Source organism: Calidris pugnax, unplaced genomic scaffold (assembly GCF_001431845.1).
Source record: "Calidris pugnax isolate Ruff unplaced genomic scaffold, ASM143184v1 scaffold69, whole genome shotgun sequence".
NCBI classification, from domain to species: domain Eukaryota; kingdom Metazoa; phylum Chordata; class Aves; order Charadriiformes; family Scolopacidae; genus Calidris; species Calidris pugnax.
The window spans coordinates 8,114,042-8,136,630 of record NW_015090859.1 but is presented as its reverse complement, the minus strand read 5'-3'; the positions used below and the strand labels follow the sequence as shown (position 1 = coordinate 8,136,630).

General features: G+C 38.6%; 1 protein-coding gene across 1 annotated transcript in view; it reads right to left on the bottom strand.

Moving 5' to 3' along the window:
- TMTC4 (transmembrane and tetratricopeptide repeat containing 4) overlaps nucleotides 1–14,769 on the bottom strand; it is a 92,081-nt gene extending 77,312 nt beyond the window's left edge. Inside the window, exon 1 of the mRNA XM_014944188.1 lies at nucleotides 14,702–14,769. The gene's annotated coding sequence lies outside the window, so the exon portion shown is untranslated. The remainder of the gene's footprint in view (nucleotides 1–14,701) is intronic.
- Between the last annotated feature and the right edge of the window lie 7,820 nt (nucleotides 14,770–22,589).

Sequence of the window (22,589 nt, the reverse complement as noted above, 5' to 3'; positions counted from 1 at the left end):
GGGGGGTAGGGGTGGCAGGGGTGGCAGGGGTGGCTGGAGCGGGCTCGCGCGGGCTCGCGCGCCGCCGCGACCGTTAGCGTGACCGTTACTGGCGGTTGAGCCCGGGCGTGCTGAGGGGATTGAGGGGGGCGGCTTCACAATGTCGGGGGAAACGCCTTGTCCCCCTGCCCTGAGACACCTCCCACCCCACTCCCTTCCCTCAGGCCCCCCCGCCCCTGCCCGCTCTCCCCTCAGGGGCGAGGTGCCTGCGCTGGCGGGCTAACGCTAAGGGAAAATACCCCTGAAAAAAAGACCTTACGAAGACAGTGAGGTGGGGGCGGGGGGGGAGCTCGCCCCCTTGGGCTACCTTCCGGGGCGAGCTCTAGGGCACGTTAGCGGAGCGCTCCTGCCTCTCTCGGTGAGGCCCTGGTCCCGCCGGGCTCTTTGCGGGGTGCTCCCCGCAGGGCAGATACCGTAAGGAAGCACGAAAAAAAGGCTTTTATCTGGTGTGCTTCACTCGCGCCTTCCGTCATTGCCGGTTTCTTGTAAGAAAGTGTGATTAAACGCTGAACTGTACCACCAAATGTTCAGCGTGAAGCTTCCCTAAAAACAATAAAATCTTAATAGACTGAAATTGGATGAGAAATCCTGGCTGTGGGCCAGGCGGAGACATATAATTTGGAGTGGGTTTTTTTTTAAATGTTTGCCTTACCAAGTGTCAAATTAACAAGGTTATTTTATAGCTCCTTCGAGGCTTTAACTCTCAAGTGGAAATGCTACTTTGGGAGGGCTTCAGTGGTTGCTACCCATATAATTGTCTGCTTGACACCTGCTTTGAAGCATCTGCTGCTACGACATGGACAGCTCAGCTGCCTGTGAGGCAGCAGCTGAACCAGCATAATTTCCAGGCTCTAGTATATTATTTGAGTATCTATGAAGCTCCTGCTTTTAAGATGCTAGTCTGTAACTTATGCGTGTTCAACAGCTACCACAAAGCGTCAGAGGCGCTTCTGGATTGGGAAGCGGTAGCAAGCCAGCGACCAGCTGTCACCAAGCACGCAAAGCTCTGTTCACCCGTCGGAAACTTCTGGTCCCTGTGTTACAAGAGCTAAAATAAATACTCAAAGGCTGTGACCTGCAAACCAGTAAATTGTGCCTTGTACTTTACAATGATCTTGTCGGTTCTGCCCTTGTCCCTGCCTTGGTGATACAGATGGGCGTAATCAGTAACCTTTGCATCTTATCATTTACAATCATAAAATGGTAGAGGTGAAAGATGTCTTTATGACTTTTTCGTCAGACTGCCTTATAAATGCAAGATAAAATGTGAGATAATCTGTAACGGCATGCTTTCTAGGTGTTCTACTCCTAAAATCCAAACCATTGAGATTTATGTCACTACCTAAAAATGGCTGGTTTGCCACATTAGTTCATGCTGAAGAAGTAGTGGTTGATAACTGTCACATTTCCTTACTGTTTCAACTTACACCCCCCAAATAAATATTATCATGTCAAATTCTTGTTGGTTATTTTTCCAGTCTTTCCAAATACAACAATCTTCCTGAAATCACAATATTTACAGACATTTTAAGTAATTTCAGTTTACTAAGGGAAGGACCCCAACTCAGAAGAGAGGGGTCAGAATTCAGAAAAATTCAGAAAAAAAGTATCTTTAGTTAGGAAAGGCAGTCTCTCATGTAATCTTCTATAAATTCCAATGAAGTAAATGAAATTTCAATTCATGCTTAAATTTGTGCATTTGTAAGAACTTAATTTAAGTGTATGTAAATATATGTAGGGTTCTGTGAATCAAGGTTGAGATTTGCCTCACTGGACTAACTGTGACAATTGCCAGACTTACACTAGTTGAGTCAGTTTCACATTTCTATGTTACATTTTGTTCTGTAGAGGGTTTGACTCTGTCGCATTTGCAGATATATTTATTTCTACTAATGGCCCATTCACATCAGATACTCGTCTTTGTGGCTCCTTTGCTCACATTTCTTACACATCTGCACATCCTTGATCTTTGTTTTATAACCGGAATTTCATTTGCTCACTGTAAGTCTGCTGATATCATCAGTTCTGGTCAAATTTTTATATATCCACACAGCCAGATGCACAGATGGTATAAATCACCTCATCACCATTTATGTCAATACAGCAATACTGATTAACATTTCCTTATGAACTAGACAACATATATAGAATTCCCTCCTTCCCATTATTTTCCATTTTGAATTAAGCCTATTTCTTAGGTTTTTATTATTTTGTTTTTTATAATACAGGACCTTTTACAATGACCTTCTGTTTTAATTTGAAGAACTGCAGAGCAAATACCTGTTCTGGAGAGTTCCCTAGTTCACTCAAGATGTGATTCAAATCAGCTACAGTTGCATAATTTATCTCCAGTCTGCTTCTTCAGAGGGTTATTATAGTGCTTCAATTTAAAGCAGTTCCTAAATGCAACACTTTTTTTTTTTTTTTTTAATCTGCAATTTCCTGGAGAATGTTATGTATGAAGTGAGTATCTCCCTGCACTGTAGTTTTTCTCGGCATGCTAAATTGATCTACCTAAGTGGCTATTGCATCCTTATTTTTAGCAGTCTGCTGTCGCAGATCTGCACAAAGGCCAATCTTTCTTTTGTAAGAAAGGAGTGTGCAAAAGACATCGTGCTTCAAGGGATCAGTATCTGTGAGTAATGCAGCGACTTTGTGGACAAGAGAATAAAATGTCAGGGACTATGGTAATGAGGGATTCAACCGAAATATTTCAGAAGCCGAGAAAGACTCTTAGTCTTTACCCCAGTTGTTTTTGAAACAGCTGTGTCTTCTCTGTGGCCTGGATTTTGCCATCACAAATGTGCGTGTGGCCACAGAGCACCACTGCTCATAACTGTAGGTGATCAGCTGGCCACTACCTGTTGCATGGTTGGGGCATGCACAAGCATTATATATGCAAATATTTACACATATAATATGCATGTTTGCACTACTGTTGTTAATAATACTTCCATGGTCTCTTTCTCTAGGCAACTTATGTCCCTAGTATTTATTCTGCTACAAGGCATTTTAAGTAGTAAAAGGTCTTACATAGCTTGTTTGTTTTGCATGTGTGTGTGCATACGTAATGTATGTAGACAAAGGCAAACTCATATGCCTGTCACAGTTGCAGTCTTATGATAAGTCATAAAAACAAAATACAAATGAAACAGGAGTTAAACAAGGTTGTTGCAAGAGGAGCAGAATGAATGGAGCCTTCTTTACCCTTTTTTCTGTGTCTCATATTCCCCCACTTCCTTGCTTTAGTAACTGCAATTCCTCTCACGACCCACGTAAATCACCTTCATGTAGATCCCTCTATATTCCTCAGTTTGCTTTTTGACTTGTCACTGCTTGCAGATTCACTGTATTCTATGAGCGTGTTCCCTGGTGAGCAGCCTGCCCAGACTTCTTGGCTAGCCAGCCACCACATAGGGTTAGCCATAGCTGGATCTCTCTGATAAAGTGTCTGTAGGGCTGCTGTGATTTACACAGCCACTATGATTTTTATGAAACATGTGGGAATTGAACATGCTTGAGGCCCCTGTACTTTGATAACTCTGGCTTAAGAGGGACAGAAGTTTTTAGATAGACAGACCCCACAATTTTAATTTTCTTTAGAATCGAGGCTTCCAGTCAAGTGTTGGATCCTTCAGCCCTGCTACTGTAGACATATCTTTGCTCCCTGGTTGAGAGTGAGCAGATCCATTGAAAGCTTGTTGCTACTCTGTATAATTTCTAAGGTAGATTTGAAGGATAATGGCTCACAGTCTTAAATGATGTTGAAATATACATTTAATCACACAATCTCCTTCCCCCTAATAGGTAGCTAAGAAATATCTTTTAAAAATAGTAGTTAATTCTGAAAGTGAGAATTGTGCTCTAAGGGGGTTGTGAAATATGTTCTTGTCAATATAAAATTAAAATGTTGTAGCACGTCAAACACTTGTGAATAACAAAGATTCTGCTATTCTGTTGTTCTCTGAACCATAAGAATCCTTATCTTCACTACAGCTCTTTAGACATAGTACAAGATATACTTTAGCTTTTATAGGAAAAATAGAGAACCATCTATCAATAATCAACCTAAGCCTTTCAGGGAGAGTACCAATGTAGTTATGCTAACTCATTAAAAGTTCAGCTTTAAGCCTGAACTACTTCACTCTGCATCTGCCTAGCTTTTGTTAGGTTAGGAAAATACAAAGTTTGCACTTAACTGTGGTAAGCTTTTTTCCTTCCACCCTCTCTTTGCCAGACATTGAAATGAAAATAGCTACCTGTGCTTGACACAAAGAAGCAGAAGATAAAAAAGAAAATTTAATGGAAAGTGGAACTCTTAAATAATTTTCAAAGGTACTCAAATTTCCTTCCTAAAATTATTTTAAGCTCTGTGAGGAAAAGATTGGAGATGTAGCCAGAGTGATTGCATGTGCTAACATATATGATTTAAGAATATTTCCAAGTTTTACATTTAAAAGTTGTATTGTCCTAATCAAAAGGCTGTATAAGCATCTCTGCTGTCAGAATCAATCTGTAAATCATTACTTTTGTCCTCTGGTTTAATAGCCTTTTATCTACACACACACACACACAAAGAAATAATAAAGAGGCACTTTTAAAGACTGCTATATCTGTCTTAGGGTTAAATTGATTGGAACTTTATTGTACACTATATAAAATTGTATTGGGCAATACATTAGAAGATGAGGGAAATTACAATCTACTGGAAAACCCAGCATCATCTGAAGTAGCTTTTCTTGGAATGGATTTGCATGGGTAGTCAGAGAACCAGAAAAATTATTTGCCTTTCCCTATCTCATGTAATGTTTGGAAATTGGGCCTTTGTTTTGCACTTATATAGTCATTTGCAAAGTGAAATAGAAGTGCTGAATATGGTAAGTCAGTCAAATGATGTCATTTTGTACTGAGTACTATAAAATGATAATGTGAGGTACAAGAAACAATGAACTGGGGCCTGTACCTTTTTCTGTATAAAGGTTCCCTTTCCAGCTATTTTTAGCTTTTCAGCTATGTGTCTAACCTTGTCTTTTATTCCGTTTTCACAGACCTACTTACCTAACTTCAGGTTCCATGAAATTCTGAAAGTTCACTCAACTCCATGACCAAGACCTATATTTAAAAAGTAGGAGGGAAAAAAGGATCTTTGAAGAAAACCCTAAAAGTGATAAGAGAACTCTGGGGAAATAAATTCAATGAAACACTCTATAATGTAATGAAAAAAAGAGAGAAGCTAATAGTGCATGTTTCACACGAACCCAGTTTATAACTCATAAATCAAAATCTGTATTGAAAGATCTTAAAACTGCATCAGTGTTTGAGGCAAAGCTGGTGAGCAGCATGATCCAACAGGCAGCCATTAGATGACATCCGACTGCAGACCTGGACATCAGACAGTAATGCTACCGTAAAACGCAGAAATTATTTTAAACTTTTCTTGTTACTGGTAGTTGTGAAATGAAATTGTTAGTTTTACTAAAATCATTTTGTTTCATAAACAGGTGTGGCTGTAAGTGTGAGATCATACAGTGATGCTTGCATTTTAGTGTGTACCCAAGAAAGCACTGAAAAATTTAAGACATATGAGTTACTGTGGAGTGTAGTTAGAGTGGCTGCTTTTAGATAATTTCCAGCTGTGATTTGTAAGCAACATTTTTCTTTCTTTTCTTTCTTGCTCAGGGGTAATTATGGCTGTAGAAGAAATTTAAGAAGGAATAGTTTATCTTTTTTTTATCTAGAGTGCTTGGCAAAGAAAGCTGTCTTGAGATGGAAAACCTGAGGAATAATGAGATAAAGTCGCTTATCCATGATTGCATGGCAATTTAGTGGGAAGAACAAGAAACAGAACCCAACAGAGTTGGTTATAACATGGCATTTTCCTTCCTATAAGGAATTTTAAGGTTTTGGAAAAAATTTTGTTGAGCTCATAGAAGAAAGGTTAAACTCCAAAATTTTCATAGGACATAAACTGCCCTCTCCTTCTCCTGCCCATCCAAGCGAGCTCCACCTCAGGAGAAACCAGACTGAGTTTTTCAGCTAACCATTTATCTTCTGGAAGGCTTTTTGTCCCCTGGAAAGTAGACTTGATAGCATACCCCTGGACAGGCTGCCATAGTCTGAATTCTGTGGCTCTCTGGCTCTCTAACTGGGGAGAGAAAAGGTGGTTCTTTTTCCTCTTCCCACCCTGACTTCAGCTCTGTGATTCCTGGCCTTGAAGATTTTTGTCCATTGTATCAACTGTTTCCTGTGAGGAAATTATTCAGAAAGAGTTCACAACCAACTTTAGAACCCTATTCATGTGGCTCCTAAACCCGCCCCTTATTCCTAAATTGATCTGAATAATATTTTGTCTGTTGAGCACCTGGCTTTGTACAGAGCCTGTCATGTTTTTCTTATTTTTCTGATGCCTCCTAGGCCCTAATTATTTTTTTTTTTTTCCTGGTAAGCTAGGGCCTATGGGTCAGGCTCCCTTTGTGGTAGATTCTATACAAAAATACAGAAAAGACAGAATTCCTGTGCCAAAGAGATCATTTGTGCCCTGCAAATTTGCAACATTCAAATGGTTAAAGCAGCTTTTGTTTAATAACATTTAGTAGATTTTGTAAGAAGTAAGGCAGGGCCATCCTTCCATTGATGGTGCTCTTTTGCATGGACACAGGCAAACTATTTATGTGTTCTTCTGTTCTGATACTGCTACAGAGCTCATTAAATCTCCTTTTTTGCAAGGAAGGCCTGAGGGCTATTAATTACTCAGTTTTTCCATGTATAAAATGGGCAGAATGCTACTAATCTGTTGACAAGTCTGCAGGAAGCTGTCCAACTGTGAAATGATACTGAAATTTTCATTTTCTTGGAGATATTGTCATCTCCTCACATTTTTATTCTAAATAAGTTAGGAAAGCACTTCTCATTACCATGGAGACTAATATTTTATTGCAAAGACTGTAATTGCAAGCAAGTTTCAAGGTTGCAAGCAGATTTTCCAGAAATCAGGTCAATTGATGAAGTATCTGCACTCGGTGTCGGCTGCTACGGTGCACATCACTTTCATTCCAAGTCTTATTTACATTCCAAGCCCCAGGGCCCAGCTGCCAGCAAATCAATTGTGGAATTGTTGGGCTGTGATAGATTCTGCAACAGGATAATAAAGGAAAAATAACTTCACTGAAGGGTAAACTTGCTTGCATCTACCCCAGGGTATGTCAGAGTAGCGACATGTATGCAGGCAGTGACTGCAAAAGAGTTGATGTCCCACAGGATCATATGTTGGCTTACCTGTAGCAGGTTGTTCATACACCAAAAGATAGATGGCTCAGTGCATCACAAGTCAAGGCTTGCCTAGTAATAAGCATCTCTTGCAATTATTCAGTTTGATTTACTGAGAAAGAAAATCTTGCTGCCTTTTTTTTCTCACTTATTTTTTTAACACATAAAAAAAAAAAAGGTTAATTAATGTGAAAAAAAAAGACAAAAAGAAGAACAAATGACTCTAGTCTGCAAGTTGGAAGTAAAAATATTAACAATGCACTCGAGTTCCACTCCCTGAGGCAAATATATGGAGAGCTTTCAGCAAGTTTGTCTCTTTGAACTTTCTGTAGAAACCTTCATGCAGAATCCAAAGACATAAGAGATTTCTTGACTGCATCTTGGTGGAAAGACATTTCCACTCATGTTGTACTTTTGTATTTATTCCCTTCCAAGTGAGTCAGACACTTCAAGAAATTCTTCCATAGATGCAAAGGCCCGCATGCTAGGAATTGATCTAACATAGTCCAGGCATTGGATATTTTTAAGAAAGGTATCCGTGGCTTTAAAGAACCCTTGACAACCCATATGCATTTGGAGCACTTATATGTTTTTTCAGTATCTGCTAGAGGACCCAGTTCTGAAAAGTGTCAGGTGCTCTTGTGTGTGTTGACTTCAGTAGTTGTATTAAAGCAGATCACCACTTCGATGAGGAAGATGGAAACCAGGCAGAACTGTAGCCCTAGCTAGTATCTATAGGCATTCACATTATCTTTTAAAGCTTCCTTTTCCAAATGCAATTAATTTGGAAACCATTTTGCAAGATGGCAGCTGCCTCTGAGCAAGTTTCTTCTGTTTCACAGGATCACGCCTTGGTAACGCCATGTCCCTGAGCTCAAATGCCAACAGTCTGGCGTGTCACAGGGATGCAGTCCTGTACTCACTTGGCTAAATTATCTCTTGGTACAACGCTATAGAGAGATGTCAGAAAATGAGCTTGTGTAGCTTTAATGAACGAACATTTCTGAAAGAGCAAATTAATCCAAAAGGAGAAGTTTTCTGTTCCTACGAGACTATCATGGTGCTCACTAAACCCAGAAATAAATACAGACAAAGACCCTAATATAAGACTGCTAAGCCCATTTGATGCAAAGTGAAAAGACAGGGTTTACTGTATTACTACTCTTAAATTCTGGATTTCATGAGAACTGATACTGGAACTCCATATTCTGAAAATGTATTTCAAAATAGGTTACTTTGTGTGTTTTATTATCATATCACGTCGGCTGAAATGCCGGGCAGTAGTCAACAAATGGTATACTGAAACATGAATAGAGTCTTATCTCCTCTTTGTAGCAGAATGAGAGAGAAGCAAAAAAGTAGAAGATAAGGAGAAAAAAATTCAGACCCAAGGCAATAATTATAGCAGACAATAATTCCAATTATATTGTCCCAGAAAGTTCTATAATATGAATTTTTCAACATTTGCTTTCATGCAGTTGTGGTCCCCTAAATATGTGGCAAAAGATTAATTGCTGTTGACTGCAATAATAACAAAAAAATTTTGTGCAACTCACTTGTCCTCATCCCATCGATTTTATAATTCCTTCAGGAACCATTATTTTATGTTTAGGTTCACCAAGTCTCATTCTGGAATGGTGCATCGTAATCCATATCAAATCTCTGAACTAGTTCAGTAAAGCTGGTTCATACATGATAAGATTTATTTTAAGTATTTATCCATCTTGGAAATAAAAATCCAACAACTTTGAGAAAGAATTTCTAAAATAGTTATTAAAAGGCTGCATCTATCTTCTGAATGGTAGATAGAAAAGGATTTGTTAAGATTGTATAGGGTCAGAACATATTGATGTAGTTATAGCACTGGCTTCCCATGCTTTTGTACACTCAATCGTTTTGGAAAAGGGATTTCAGCTCCTTGAGCAGTGAAGCTGCTGGCACCAATCATGTGCACTACCTTCACACATCATTGAATCCATCCTAAAGCTGAGAGATGAGCAATAAACTCCCTAGTTTCAGCTTGATTTTTATCAGTGCAGCATTACCCCTACCTGCTTATGGTCTTGATTGTCTAATGAGGAAAGAAAAAGGAACATGCAGAGAAGGCAGGAGGTTTTCCCAATGGCTAACTTTCCTCTTGCTCTGAATTCCCCTGTGCGGCTCCACCAGCTACAAGTAGACACTAATGAGACAAACCTTATTAGGCTACTGTGAACTCCCACCACAAAAATCAAAACTCATTTTCTGAATCCCACGCAAATAGCACCCCTCTAGGCCATTCACTTTTTTTCATAACCTTTGGTTTGTTTTGCTCTTGGAGGTGTGTTGAGATCTCACATTAAGCCATCTGTCTAATTCAAAACGTATGTTTCTCACAGAAAGGATCTTTTCTGCATGTTGTCACATCTATGGCATTATACGAGTGATAGTTATAATATCACTCCTTCTTTTTGTTGTTTCCTCACTATATTGAAATTGTGGGATAGCTTATTTTGGAACAAGGTAACAGCCCTCAGCCAAAATATGCCGATGCTAGATAAGTTGTTTTTTGTGCACCCATTTCTTGAAGGAGCCAGCTCTTACCTTCAATGTGATAGAAAACCAGGACTAAGAGCTTGGGTGGACATGCTTCATTTGGCAAAATTTAATATTTCCACCAACCTATCTCTAATTTTCATGATAAAAATTTCAGTGAAGACAGGCTGACCTGGAGTAAGTCCAGTGTGCTAACCATTTGGTTATTGTTCTATTTATCACAAAATATTTTATTTTATAGAATTAGTGGAATTATCAAGACGCAATTGTCATCTTCTTCCCCCAAACTAAAATTTTTTAACCTTTGGCTTAGATAATTTAACAATCTAAATAAACAAACTACCATGTAAATTGTACTTGACTAGTTCCTCTACCTATTTCTCCTACAAGCAACAAAGAAAACAATTTAAAACAAACGCATAAAATTTTTCCCAGTTATTTTCTAAATCTTTAAACACAGATGCAACAGCAACAGTTTGTTACAAAAACAACTAATTTGAGGAGCTGCTTTCTACAGGTAAATCTAGATCTTGTAGGCAAATGTATGGATCATTTAGGCATTCTAGGCTCTTCCCAAGGGTGCTTTGCTGTCACATCACACAAGTGTTGGTTCAAGGGAGATCTAGAGCATCCAAATTGCCTGCTTTAGATGTGTGCGTGAGCTTCATCTTTCATTGCTGATGATCTCAGGTTTTGGAAGTAGAAGACCTTGCTTTGCCTGCTAAAAACTGTAGTGAATTATAGATTATTCTTTTTTAAACATGCAAAAACCTAATCACTGTGAATCCCTTCAGTATTGTTTGACAGTGTGTGTTGCTAGTAATAATTAAGTAATATCTCAGCAAGAAAAGTGTTCTCATAGGAGGTCCCCAAGGGCCACTTAAGCTGGTGATGGTGTGTACTTACTGGAGAAAGACTATCAAGGTCAATTGGAATACTTGAAGAAATCCTTATCAGTATGAATAAGGGTGGATAAGGAATCCACACTCAAATTTGGGAGATTTAAGTAGTATTTTAAAATGCCATTTAAATGCAGATTTATCATCATTCTTGTATCTCCTAAACTTAATTATGGCTCTGATTTGAGTGTGCCATACAGCAGGGTGACAATTACCCTTTTTTTTTTTTTTTCCATAAGCTTATTGCTGGAAGGGTTCTATGAAAACACCTCTTGGATTTTATTTTTCAGGACTAGAGGAAAGAAAAGCAACGGATCATGAAAACAATGTTCCTGTTTCTGAATTCACCTTGCTATTTTTTGCATTGGATTTATTGTTCTGAGTTCAGCCCTGTGCTAGTTGAGCAAAATCCCAACTCAGCAAAGATTATATACATAAAAATAAGGCTGAAAAAAAATCAGCTATGAGCTGTGTTATTGGTATAGAGCTATATTAATGTATCCCTACCTGTAGCACTTTCACAAAGCTGAGAAGAAAGGGAGGAGGCATAGCTTATCAGAGGGGGACAGTAAGTACATCAGGTGTGTAATTTAGAGCAGAACAAGGTACCAAATAGGTAAAGTAGGTGACAGCAGCTGAAGTGTATGTAAATGTATTTATGAGTGTGACATTTATACATAGACGTGCACACGCATATGTACACATATACATTTTTATATCTCTCTATATATATGAGTGACGGTAATGACTGCTTAAAGCATCTTCTCTCCAAACTTGATTGGAGGGGAGTAAGAGCAGCTTTTTAACCATCTCCTGATAACTTCATTGTTATTTTTGAGCATTGGCCATACTTCTGTTCTTTTCCGTTGTATTCATGGAGTACACTGCAGGTTTTGTGACTTTGGCATTTTGACATTAGAGATTTTAAGCTGCTTCATTGCAAGAGGGTGGAGGTTTTGTGGCTCTCAGAACTCAGTACAGAGAGTGCTTGTTGGTGTAACAGGAGAACAGGATAGTGGCTGGACAGCAGAGCAAAACACTTACTTGCACAGTAAGTGTATTCTTAAGGCTGCATCCATTTTTTCTTCTGTCTTGTTAAGCTTTGAATGTAGTAGAAGTCGAGAAGGGCTGTAGGAGAACTTATGCGCAAACATATGAAAAGCCAGAGAATTGTTTTGACTAACTGAGATCAGAAGTAAGCATGATGACTTGGTCTCTCTTTGTATATACATACACATACTCATGTTTATGTACGCAATATGTTTTGTTATAAAAGGCAAAGTTGAGGCAAGTCCTGCTCCATCTAAAAACAGTGTATACATTCCTATGGGCTTTCAGTGGGCGGAGGTTTTCAAAGACAGCTTTGATGAACTACATAGAGAGTCATGTCATATTTGACTTTTAGCAGTATACTTACAATAAAAGCACGTAACAGAGATATACATTATTGAACCAGCTAGCAGTGAAGCTATTTTTGACTAGTACATTTAGGTATGGCACATATGCAAAGTGTTTCCGTGGCTTCTCCCAAAAGATAACCCACTAATTTAAAGGGATAAACAAAATGCCCAGCCACCCACTAGATGGTGGCAAGGAGCATAGTTAGGTAAAATTGTATTTACAGCAGTGTATGTATTAACTTTTTAGGAGCAGAATAAGATTAGTCTGCCACGAGATTCTTCTCCATAGGTAGATATTAGAGCTAATTCTGCTGAATAGTAGGAAAGTCTTTGTAGTGGTGGTCTAGGAAAATAGGTTTGCCCAGTTAGCCATGCTGTAGAGAAGCAAGAAAAGGAATAGTTGGGGTGTGGGTGCTAAACAGTACAAACAGTGTTATAGTTGAGATACCCCAGCAACAAAAATATTTCACAGTGGTAGTTGTGTGACAGAGCTGCAAAAGGGCACTGATATCTTCCGAAAAACGTAACTGACATGGCAACAAATCTTTCTTGTTCCAAAGACAGGAGAGTGATCCCGGTGAGTGAGAATACCAAAACAAAAGCTGTGCTCCAGCTGAAGTGCCTGCCTGTCACTGTCACTGACCTGTGCTGCATTTCATTAGTTCCCTTCAGCAGTGGCAGGTGAGGACCCTCACAGATACACAGTCAAAACCGCCAGCAGTGAATCCAAACTAACTCCTTGCTAGAAGGCATTACGCATAGCACACCTAGAACACCGGGTTCCTCATTTGTTGCCATAGGGGTGGTGATATTAAGGGAAGCTATAAGCTGGAAACAATCTGTAGCTGACTTCTGAAAAGGTAATGCTGAACGCAGAAGGCACCCTTACCATCTGCATGTCCTATTATAAAAACAAGACACAAAAGGATCCTGGTGTTCCATGTATGTTATCCATATATCTGCTGGGAAGGGCTGGTTTGTATACATCGCCGTCAGTTTTGATTGCCTGTTTGTGAACACAGCTACCAAAGTGCTGAGGGATCAGCAGAATTTAACAGCAGAATTTTGCTTGCAGTTACAAATAGAACAGGGGTCCACCCCAGCATGGTATGTGAATCATAAACAACAAAACAGCATACAAAAGCTACCCAAGAGGCAGAGTATCTGCTGTTCCATTTGGTGAGGATTGGCTGCAACCACTGACAGAGGCTGAATATAAGCAAACTCAGTCTCACATTGTTTAAGAGAAAGGATGTGCATGGGTGGAAGATTTTGTTTGCTATCGTCTACAGAAGAATAAAATGCATAGTAAATGAATACAAGGAAATAAACTACATGAAACTTTTGCACATGTACTTTGTCTTAACCCTTAAGAAAATGTTTGCTAAGGGTTCCCAAATTTTGCTTCAGTAGAAATGACCACAGTAAACTTTTAGGTGTCTTTATAGACATGTACAATTTTCCTCATTGCCCCAAGAAATATAGAAAAGCAAGCTGTCTGAGAGTGGTACTTTCTCACTATCAAATGATTAATTAAATTAATGAGTTCAATCATGAAAGAAGGGGGAGTGTATTAGAGAGAGAAAGAGCAATGGGGGACTGTTCAACAAGAAAGGGGGAATTCTTCTGACTCCACTTTAGATATCTACAATGCCATCTGAGTCCTCATCTCTCCAGTGACTAATAGAAAAGCTGGATACTGCCCTCCTACCATCCATGCAAAATATTTTGGCACAAGTGGAGCTGAGGGTGATCTCACCATTTATCCCATTATAGGATGCTGGGTAGAGCACTGTCCTATCTTCTTCCTTCCCATGTTGCAAGCTGCATCTTTAATCTGGATGATAGCTCATCCCCCATATCAATGTGTATCCTTACGTTCTCACTAATACAGACACTCTATATTTACTCCAGCTTTACAGTATGGCTTTTTTTACTAGAAAACTCATCCAACATTACACAATAGCTGCCATGTAAATTTGCTATGGTCTGTCTGCTTAATGATTTCTTCCATTTTACTACCTTGCTACACAACGGATACTAACAGAGCGTCCCTATCTTCTGCTTCAGGCCTTATAGCACCAAGCTTACACAGAAATAACCAAGTTTGATTTTTAAAAGAAATAATACTTTTCTTCGTATAGTTTTTAAACCACCAGTGATATACAGAGCCAGCAAATAAAAGTCTCTATAGATTGCCTGTCTGGAACACCTTATGTTCAAAGCTCTTGTAATGTTTTTCCTAGCACACAATTCAAGTACATTAAGAAAGACTGACACCTGCAGTCACACATAATTAGGTCAAACAAAAACATCTATAGGATGATGAAGAATGAATTAGGAAGCTCTCTGCTTCAATGACAACTGCTGGTTAAAGTCACAAGGCTATACCTAGCTCTCAATTCCACTCTGCATCAACAGCAATCCAGAAAATTTCGTCCAGGCTCTTTTCATACACTAAATTAAAGAGTAACACCACCACCCACCCACCCTCCTCCCAAAAAAAAACCAAAAAAGGAAAAAAAGAGAAACAGAAAATAACAAGCGCTTGCCTGTTCTTACCAGTAACAGAAATGCTATTCTGACAGTGCTGCCCCACTGGATTGAATGAACGAGGACCGTGTTGGACATTAAACCAGCCTGTGTCTTCTGAATGAGCTTTCAAACACATTCGTGTTGCTGACTCTCAAATATATAGCATGATGCAAGTCACACTGCTAAATATTCTTAAAGGTACAGAAGAGACGAAGCTGTAAATTTGCTATTATTCTCCTTTAAGTTTAGGTCTGATTTAGATCTAAAACTCTGAATCACGATCATTTATTCTTACACAGCTCCTAAAAAGGATAGGGATTTTCTCTCTGCAGTGGGAACCCTGCCAAGGCATAACATTTCCAACAGGCGTTCATTTCCAGACCACGACCAAGTATGTCTACATGATGTGTTGAGGGCAAATCAGTGGCTTGAGGGCAAACTGTCAAGACTGAACTTGTGAGTCATGCAGACCAGCCTGTCAGTGTGAACTTAGCAGCACATACCCTGCACATCTCTCAGAAGCCTACATTTTCTCTCGTGTTTGCTTGATGGGCTTACCCGTGGACACACGGACAAGAGGAGCAGGAAGCTATTGTGTACACAGTAAATGAATGGGAGGCAGAACATACCATGCTCACAAGTGTTGTTATTACATAGCATTATAGACAAAAGTGTTGTCTTGTTTAACCACCTGTTCTCAAGCTTCGGAGAGTTTTCTGGTTATACAGGCTATGCAGAGTGAGTGGTTCTTTTCATATGCCTTACCTTTGGTGAAGATTGCACCCCTTTAGGAAGTTCCTGCTTAAAAATGTTATCATGATTGTCTCAGAATTTACAATTTCTCAAGGCAAGCAATGTCACTCTGGAAATTATGGTACCTTTTCAGATTGGTAGAACTGCAAAATCTTGCAGTGCACAAAGTGTCCTATTGATTCCTTTTCCACTCTACTGGAACTGCTCCTGAAGATGTGGAGTAGAGTTCATCCCTTCTGAGAAGACCATCAGATTACAGACAGTGGTAAATTTTCATCACTTGAAATGGAGTTCATGTAACCGAACACACATAGCTCTTAATCTACATCTGAGCTACTCATTCTGGGCTTCTTTATAGTCAACAGGAAGAAAAATAGACATCCCTAGATCCCCAGACTTATTTTAGAGATTTGCATTAATAGAAGCTGACTCCTAATCGAACAAAGTCTGTCTCCTTTGACACTAGAAACTATATGTCAGTTCTCAGGCATGAGATCCTCCCAAAGAGAATTCCAGGAGCCAGCCTCTGATAAAAACCTCTCAGTGTAACAGACTTCTTAGTTTTTACTTAAAATCTTAAATACATGATACAATAAGCATATAATGAATAATGCAATACCGATAGTACATTAAGAATTCATATCTTCCATAATATGAAATGCATTAACAATAATTATGACAATAATAACAGAGGGAGAAAAACAAATTGAAAGGACAGAACAGAAGTTTTAATTCAAAATGTACATTTTACCCAACATATCATTATTAGGTAGTTAAACTATTATTTACAAATTTTACCTAAAGTTTAAAGAGGGGCTTGGGAGAGTCTGCAGATGGAAACCACAGCCTGAGCACTGATGCAATAGTGAAGAAATACTGCTGCAAAGCATAATTCTTCTTTTATTATTTTATCTCTGATATAAAATCAGCTTAATATATATAATAAGATATTATCAATACTAAATTATATTAGTCTATATAAGGTGGATGAGTGAATCTACTGATAACACAAAACTGTCTCACTCTTACATGACCTAAATGTTAAAAAGCTCATTTGTGAATGAGCTTCTCTGGTTTTGCTCATAGGAAGCTCTGACACATTTCCTGAATGTGAATGTTCTCACTACCAATTTTTTCTGATCATCTAATTTCCCAAATAAAATTTTTATCCATGTATTGTTAAAGAACTACTTATATTATTAACCCATAGTATTTAATAAACTAGGGCTGATATATGAATTAAGATTTATTGTTGGGTCGACAGAAGCCTCCAGATGCTGCCACCTATTTCTGCAATACTTCTGATTCAAACCGCAGATTCAAAGCCTTGAGGGTCGTTGAATGGGGAAAGCCATCCAGAATCACTCCACATCATATCAAAATTTGCTGTTCAGTCTCATCTTCCATTTTAACACCAGTTACATACATGATCTTGAACATCATTCACTTTCCCTCTCGAGTCCAAAACCCTGTGGATAATTTCAGCTACTTGCACTCCAACACTGGTCCAAAATCCATTGACTTCAGCAGGAGCTTTTCAGCTGACTTTCAAATGAGCTTTGGATCAGGCCTTTAGTAAATATGGATCACATACAGAGGAAAATAGTTTCCTAGGACATTCTCTGCCAGGATTCTCCATTTACCATTACATTTTATAATGATAGCCTCTTCAGCTTTTCTCTCAGAAATTGCTTCAGATCAGTTGAAAGACATTTTTCTCTTGTTAATAAAAACACATTTAAAATATCTCTTGCAATCTGGCCTTCTGTTACCAGCTGCAAAATATGCTATTACATTATGCATGCTTCTCGACTGTTCAGAGTATGAAAAAACCCACCCAACTATAGTCTATTAATGATTTTAATGTTATGCTAAATGTTTGCAGTTTATTATTTCTGATAAATATGGCAATCTAGTGATATTTACACATTCATAATGTGTGCTGTTAATAAGGATACCTATTTGGTATTAATAAAGTCAATTTGAAATTAATTTAGTAAGCATCAGAGAGATCATTTTCTAGTGCATCTGTTTGCAAAGAGGCTTCACATTAAAGAGGAGTTGGGTAGTGGAGGTTGCTTACTGCTCTTGGGTCATGTGTTATAGAGTAATTTTACATTCTCCCCCTTTCATGTTTATGGATTTTGATAACTGTTGTGATTCACTGACTGTAAAATGAATGCTTAACTGCATTTATTACCTTTAGTAGTTATTTGAATTTTGACTCTAAAGACACACAACTGAGGAGTTATACATGAAAGATTTAGTAATGAATCTCTTTTGTTCCAGACTTCTGGCATTGGTTGGGCATAACTTTTAGAATAGCCAGCACATTACTAGAAAATGTAAAACATAAATATAAAGACAAGAAGATCAATATTATATAGTATATAATTATGTATTAATATACATATAATAATAAATCATAGAATCACAGTATCATAGAATGGTTTAGGTTGGAAGGAACCTTAAAGATCATCTAGTTCCACACCTCCCACTAGAGCAGGTTGCTCAAAGCCCCATCCAGCCTGGCCTGAACACTTCCAGGTATGGGGCATCCACAGCTTCCCTGGGCAACCTGTTCCAGTGTCTCACCACCCTCACAGTAAAGAATTTCTTCCTAATATCTAATCTAAATCTCCCCTCTTTCAGTTTAAAACACTTATCCCTCATCCTATCACTACACTCCCTCTTAAAGAGTCCCTTCCCATCTCTCCTGTAAAGATCAGAATGAATGCACAGAAAATGGAAATAAATGCTTTGCAGATAGAAGGAAAACACATGAAGTTAATTTATTCCAGGTGAAAAAAAGTATTGAGCAACAACAGACCTACTAATGTAACATCAACTGGATGCAAGATAAAATTATGATGGAAAGAATAATTTATTCTTTTTTTGGTTTTTTGCCAAGCAAATTTTATGTTGTAATAACTGAATTTGTGTTTTGGAAAACATATTTTATACAGCAGAGATATATGAAAGATCTAATTTGCTTGGTAACAAATGATGGGATTCATCTGACTAAATGCACATGTTTGCTCTGGAGACATCTATCTCTATAGTAGTCACCCCGTGCTCCCTTGTTAGCGATGCCAAAAAATAGTTCCTTTTAGGGTACGATCCATCCCATCCTAAAGTAAATGTCTAAAATAAGTCAGATGAATCACACCTACAAGTGCTTTTTTCTCTCCATTCACTGTAAAGTTAGCTAGGGGTGACTAGCTTAGCTGTAGATGACCACCCTAAAGACATCTGAAGTTAAATGGGAATTATCCCACTGAGATAGACCAATTTATGAGTAAAGCATCTGAAATGATGCCCGTAGGAAAGTGCTCATTAATAAGACAGAGGTGCCAACTTTAAGATAGGTAGGGAGCTGTTTAAAGTGAAGATGAAAATGGGCAATGTTGAAAAAAAAAGGTGTAATGGTTTGAAGGGAACTACTAGAAGCATTTTTCATGAATCAGCCTTGGAGTGCATCTTAGTATTTTCTTTTAATGATTTTGGCATGAGAAGTAGGATTGAACTAATGATATCTGATATGGAACTGTCGATAAAGAAGAGAACTAGGACGTCACACAGGAAAAATTAGATAACCTTGAGGACAGAACAGTGGGAAGGAGGTGAAATTTAATACAACAAAGTACAAATATTGCAGTGAGGGAAAAATCTGAAAAATTGGCTAGGTGCCTAAAGGGTATGTTGAAAGAACATAGATGTCTAATTTTAATAGAAGAATTAAAAAAAAAAATAAATCTGTTCGCTCATCTGTGTGCCTAAAAAGCAATCAATCCTTTAATTTTCTAACGAAAATGAATTATGTGCCTAAAGGTTTTTTTCTATTCTGTATAGATAAGAGTACTGCTACTGTGGCTGAACTGAACATTTGGGACCTTATTCCCTGTCTGGGCCTCTCTGGGAGTTACAGTCTAAGGTCCCTGAAGATTGCAGTCTTTCTAAGCATTTTCTAGTTACACCAAACAAAATAACAGTCAGTGTTGCTATATCTCAGAATCATCAGATAGAAGCAGAATAGACAAGCCTGTTTTCTGGTCAGTGACATAGTTGCTTGCATGTTTGAGAGTTATGCAGCCCAACCAGTGCAGAACTTAACCATCTGGTTATGAGAAAGGCACTCTTCATTCTTCAGGGACAGCAAAGAATTCAGGAGTCAGTGAGGTCAAAAGAGTACGCTAGGAGTCTCTTGCTTGCCAGTGCTGGTTTTTGCCAAGGAAACAGAGGACCTAGATGTGGCTTTAAGTTTTTTTGGTTTTTTTTTTTTAATCATGACTGCTTCACTCGGGGAAGTGCTGACAGAAACCCAGATGGCTGTGATTTCAGTTCAGTGGTATTGCCACTTGGTTACTCCCTGTTACTTGCTTGAGCAGTGGCCCACCTGTACTAATCAAGGAGGGGCTAAAGTTCCCTTCTGCCAATAGGCAGTTAGAAACCTGAACCCTGATTGCTGTGGGAAAAATGAAACTCAAGTCTCCTATTGATCTGATAAATGTTCTAATAATTAATCTGTCCCTGAAGTCAGACAAATAGTTTCATGGCCATCTTTTCAACCTGACAAGTAAATGGCAGTGAGAGTCATCTCCTTGAAATGTTACCCAGACAGGTTGTAGATGCCCCATCCCTGGAAACACGGTGAATACTCTGTACTACTCTGGCATGGCATCCTCCTCTGTACATGGCATGGAGGAGAAAGTGCAGACATCTGAATCTCAGCTCCTTTGTAAAACTCTCATTCCTGCTTCCCAGAAGAGATGAATCCTACTTTAATTTACAAATTGTTGACATGAAGCATCAGCTGCAAATTGATGAACTAGAATTCTGTGCCCCAGAAGTTAATTGGGAGGAAACTAACCTTTTATTTTTCCACATAAGGCTCTGTTTTCTTAAGCAGAACATTTTAGTGCCCTATTCTTTGTCATAATCTTTTCAGTGTCAGGACTCATTTTTTCAATCAATCACCTGCAGGCAGTAGGGGCAATGATTTTGTTGCATGATGATTTATGAGGGTGAACAAAGAATGACTTGTTTCGTATGGCTTGTATTTCAGAAAATTCTGAATGCTGAATGTAACCCAAGAATTGAGCATACAGAAAATGATGCCTCTGGTGTTTAAAACAAAACAAAACAAAACAAAACAATACAATCCTTCAACAAATTTAAAAGCAAGTGAAAGAAAACCAGAACAAGGAAGATCGTAATTTATGTGCCTTTCTGACTGATGATTCATATTCATCCCTGCTGGGTATATATTTTGGAGAAGAATTTAGAATGTCTCAAGCTATTTTCCTTCTTTTGTTCACTTCTCATCTGTATCACCAAACATCCCTACTGTGTGTTTTGGTTTGGAGGAGGAGGGGATTCTGTAGCTCTGTGTGAATGCCTTGGATGGGGGCCAGCTACCACTGCAAGAATAGGAATAGATTATATTTAATGCCTTTTTCTTGTTCTTTTTAACTCCACATCACTCCTGACATTGTTACACCAGAATTCAGAGAAGCTAGCCACCTTTTGTGTTACGTTACAATAGAAGTCCAGTTAAATTTCTTTTTTTTTTTTTCTCCACTGTCATTTGCCATTTTATTTCCTTCTCACAACTCATCAGTTTTCCAACAAGGTTTAGGTAAAAATTTTAACATACTTCATTACTCTTATCAGGCTTTTTGCAATGCCAGCTATTACCATGAATTCTGAAAATCTGGACTTTCTCCAGGAGAATGGACTGAAGCATTGGAGAAGGTCAGTGAAACATCATATTTCATCTTACACTGCTACGCTGACCACAACTGCTCTGCTCTCACCTCTTCTGTGGTAGTTGCTCTTCACTGCCCTAAGCTATAGACCTCAAGCTGATAGAGGGAGCTGAACTTTCAGAAGGTGAAGACACAAGCTGCTGCTGCTACCATCAGTTGCAGGGGAAGCTAGGTTGTTCCTGGCTGTGGGCAGCAGATGTTCATGAAGTAACTGCCAAAGCAGTGTTTGGGGAAACAATACATGTGTTACTTGGCACCAGAGTATCGGGGAAGCCAATAGGTTGCCCACTTCTTCACTCAACACAGTGACATACAACGAATTGGAAGATGAGACCGTGCAGTCCCAAAGTCCAGCAGAGAATAAAGACCTAGGAATGATTTCCCAGACCTGTCAATTGTGCATCCTGTGCAAAAGCTGTATGGAAGTTGTTCCAACCTAGTGTGGTGCATGTATAATGCATGGAAAAAACCCTTAAAGTGTTAGTGTATATATAAAAATTTCCAGTTGTTCTCTGGCACAGAAGAGTGCCCTTTTTCCCTTTCCCTATGCTGACTGTATAACTTCTTATTCTTGACAATCAGAACCGTGTTTTGTCCAGGTAGCTAGGAAATCACTCTGGTTCTGTTCTATTCACGTGTGGCGTGTCAGAATAGAAAGTTGTAACTTGTTCAAGATTTTCTTTCGTCAAAATGCTTTTAAAGCGTACTTGGAAGTAAAAGGTTCCATTTGGCTTCACTTTTTTAACACCACCATTAAACCTAAAACTGGAATAAAAACAAATCGGTTGGACTGTAATATTTAAAGTGCTAATAAAGCTGGAAAATTCAGAACTAGGATTTGATGCCCAGGGCAAGTACTGCAGAAGTTTCCAAGCAGCAGCTAGCCTTATGTAATAGCTCTAGGGATTTACCTTGTCTCCTAAAGGGAAAAAGCCTTTTCAATGTAAGTTGAATAAATTAAATAAAATTAGAGATCTTCAGCTTACTTTTTTAGCACCAAAGAAGGTCTTCTAGTTTCAGATTGATGCTAAAAGGGATTCACCATCCATATACTTTCTTCTATCTCAATGCCTTAAATGACTTCACATCCCCCCTTAATATAGCCTTGTGAGGGCATTGGACATACATTTTTAATCGGCAGTTGGTTTGGGCTCCAGTCAAAGGATTTTTCCTTGATTTTTGTAACCTTAACTTTGTATCATTTGGCCGGTGGTAGGAAGCCCATGTGCCAATCTGACAAACCACAGAGGTTCTGAAGTTGCCATAGGAGGTTTCTTCTAAAATACATGTCATGTTTCTTTCAGCTGTGATCACTCCGAACTGTATCAGTGCCCCAGCAATCTCTCAGGAATGTAAAAATATCTGAAAGCTCCTTTAGTAAATATTTTGTGCTT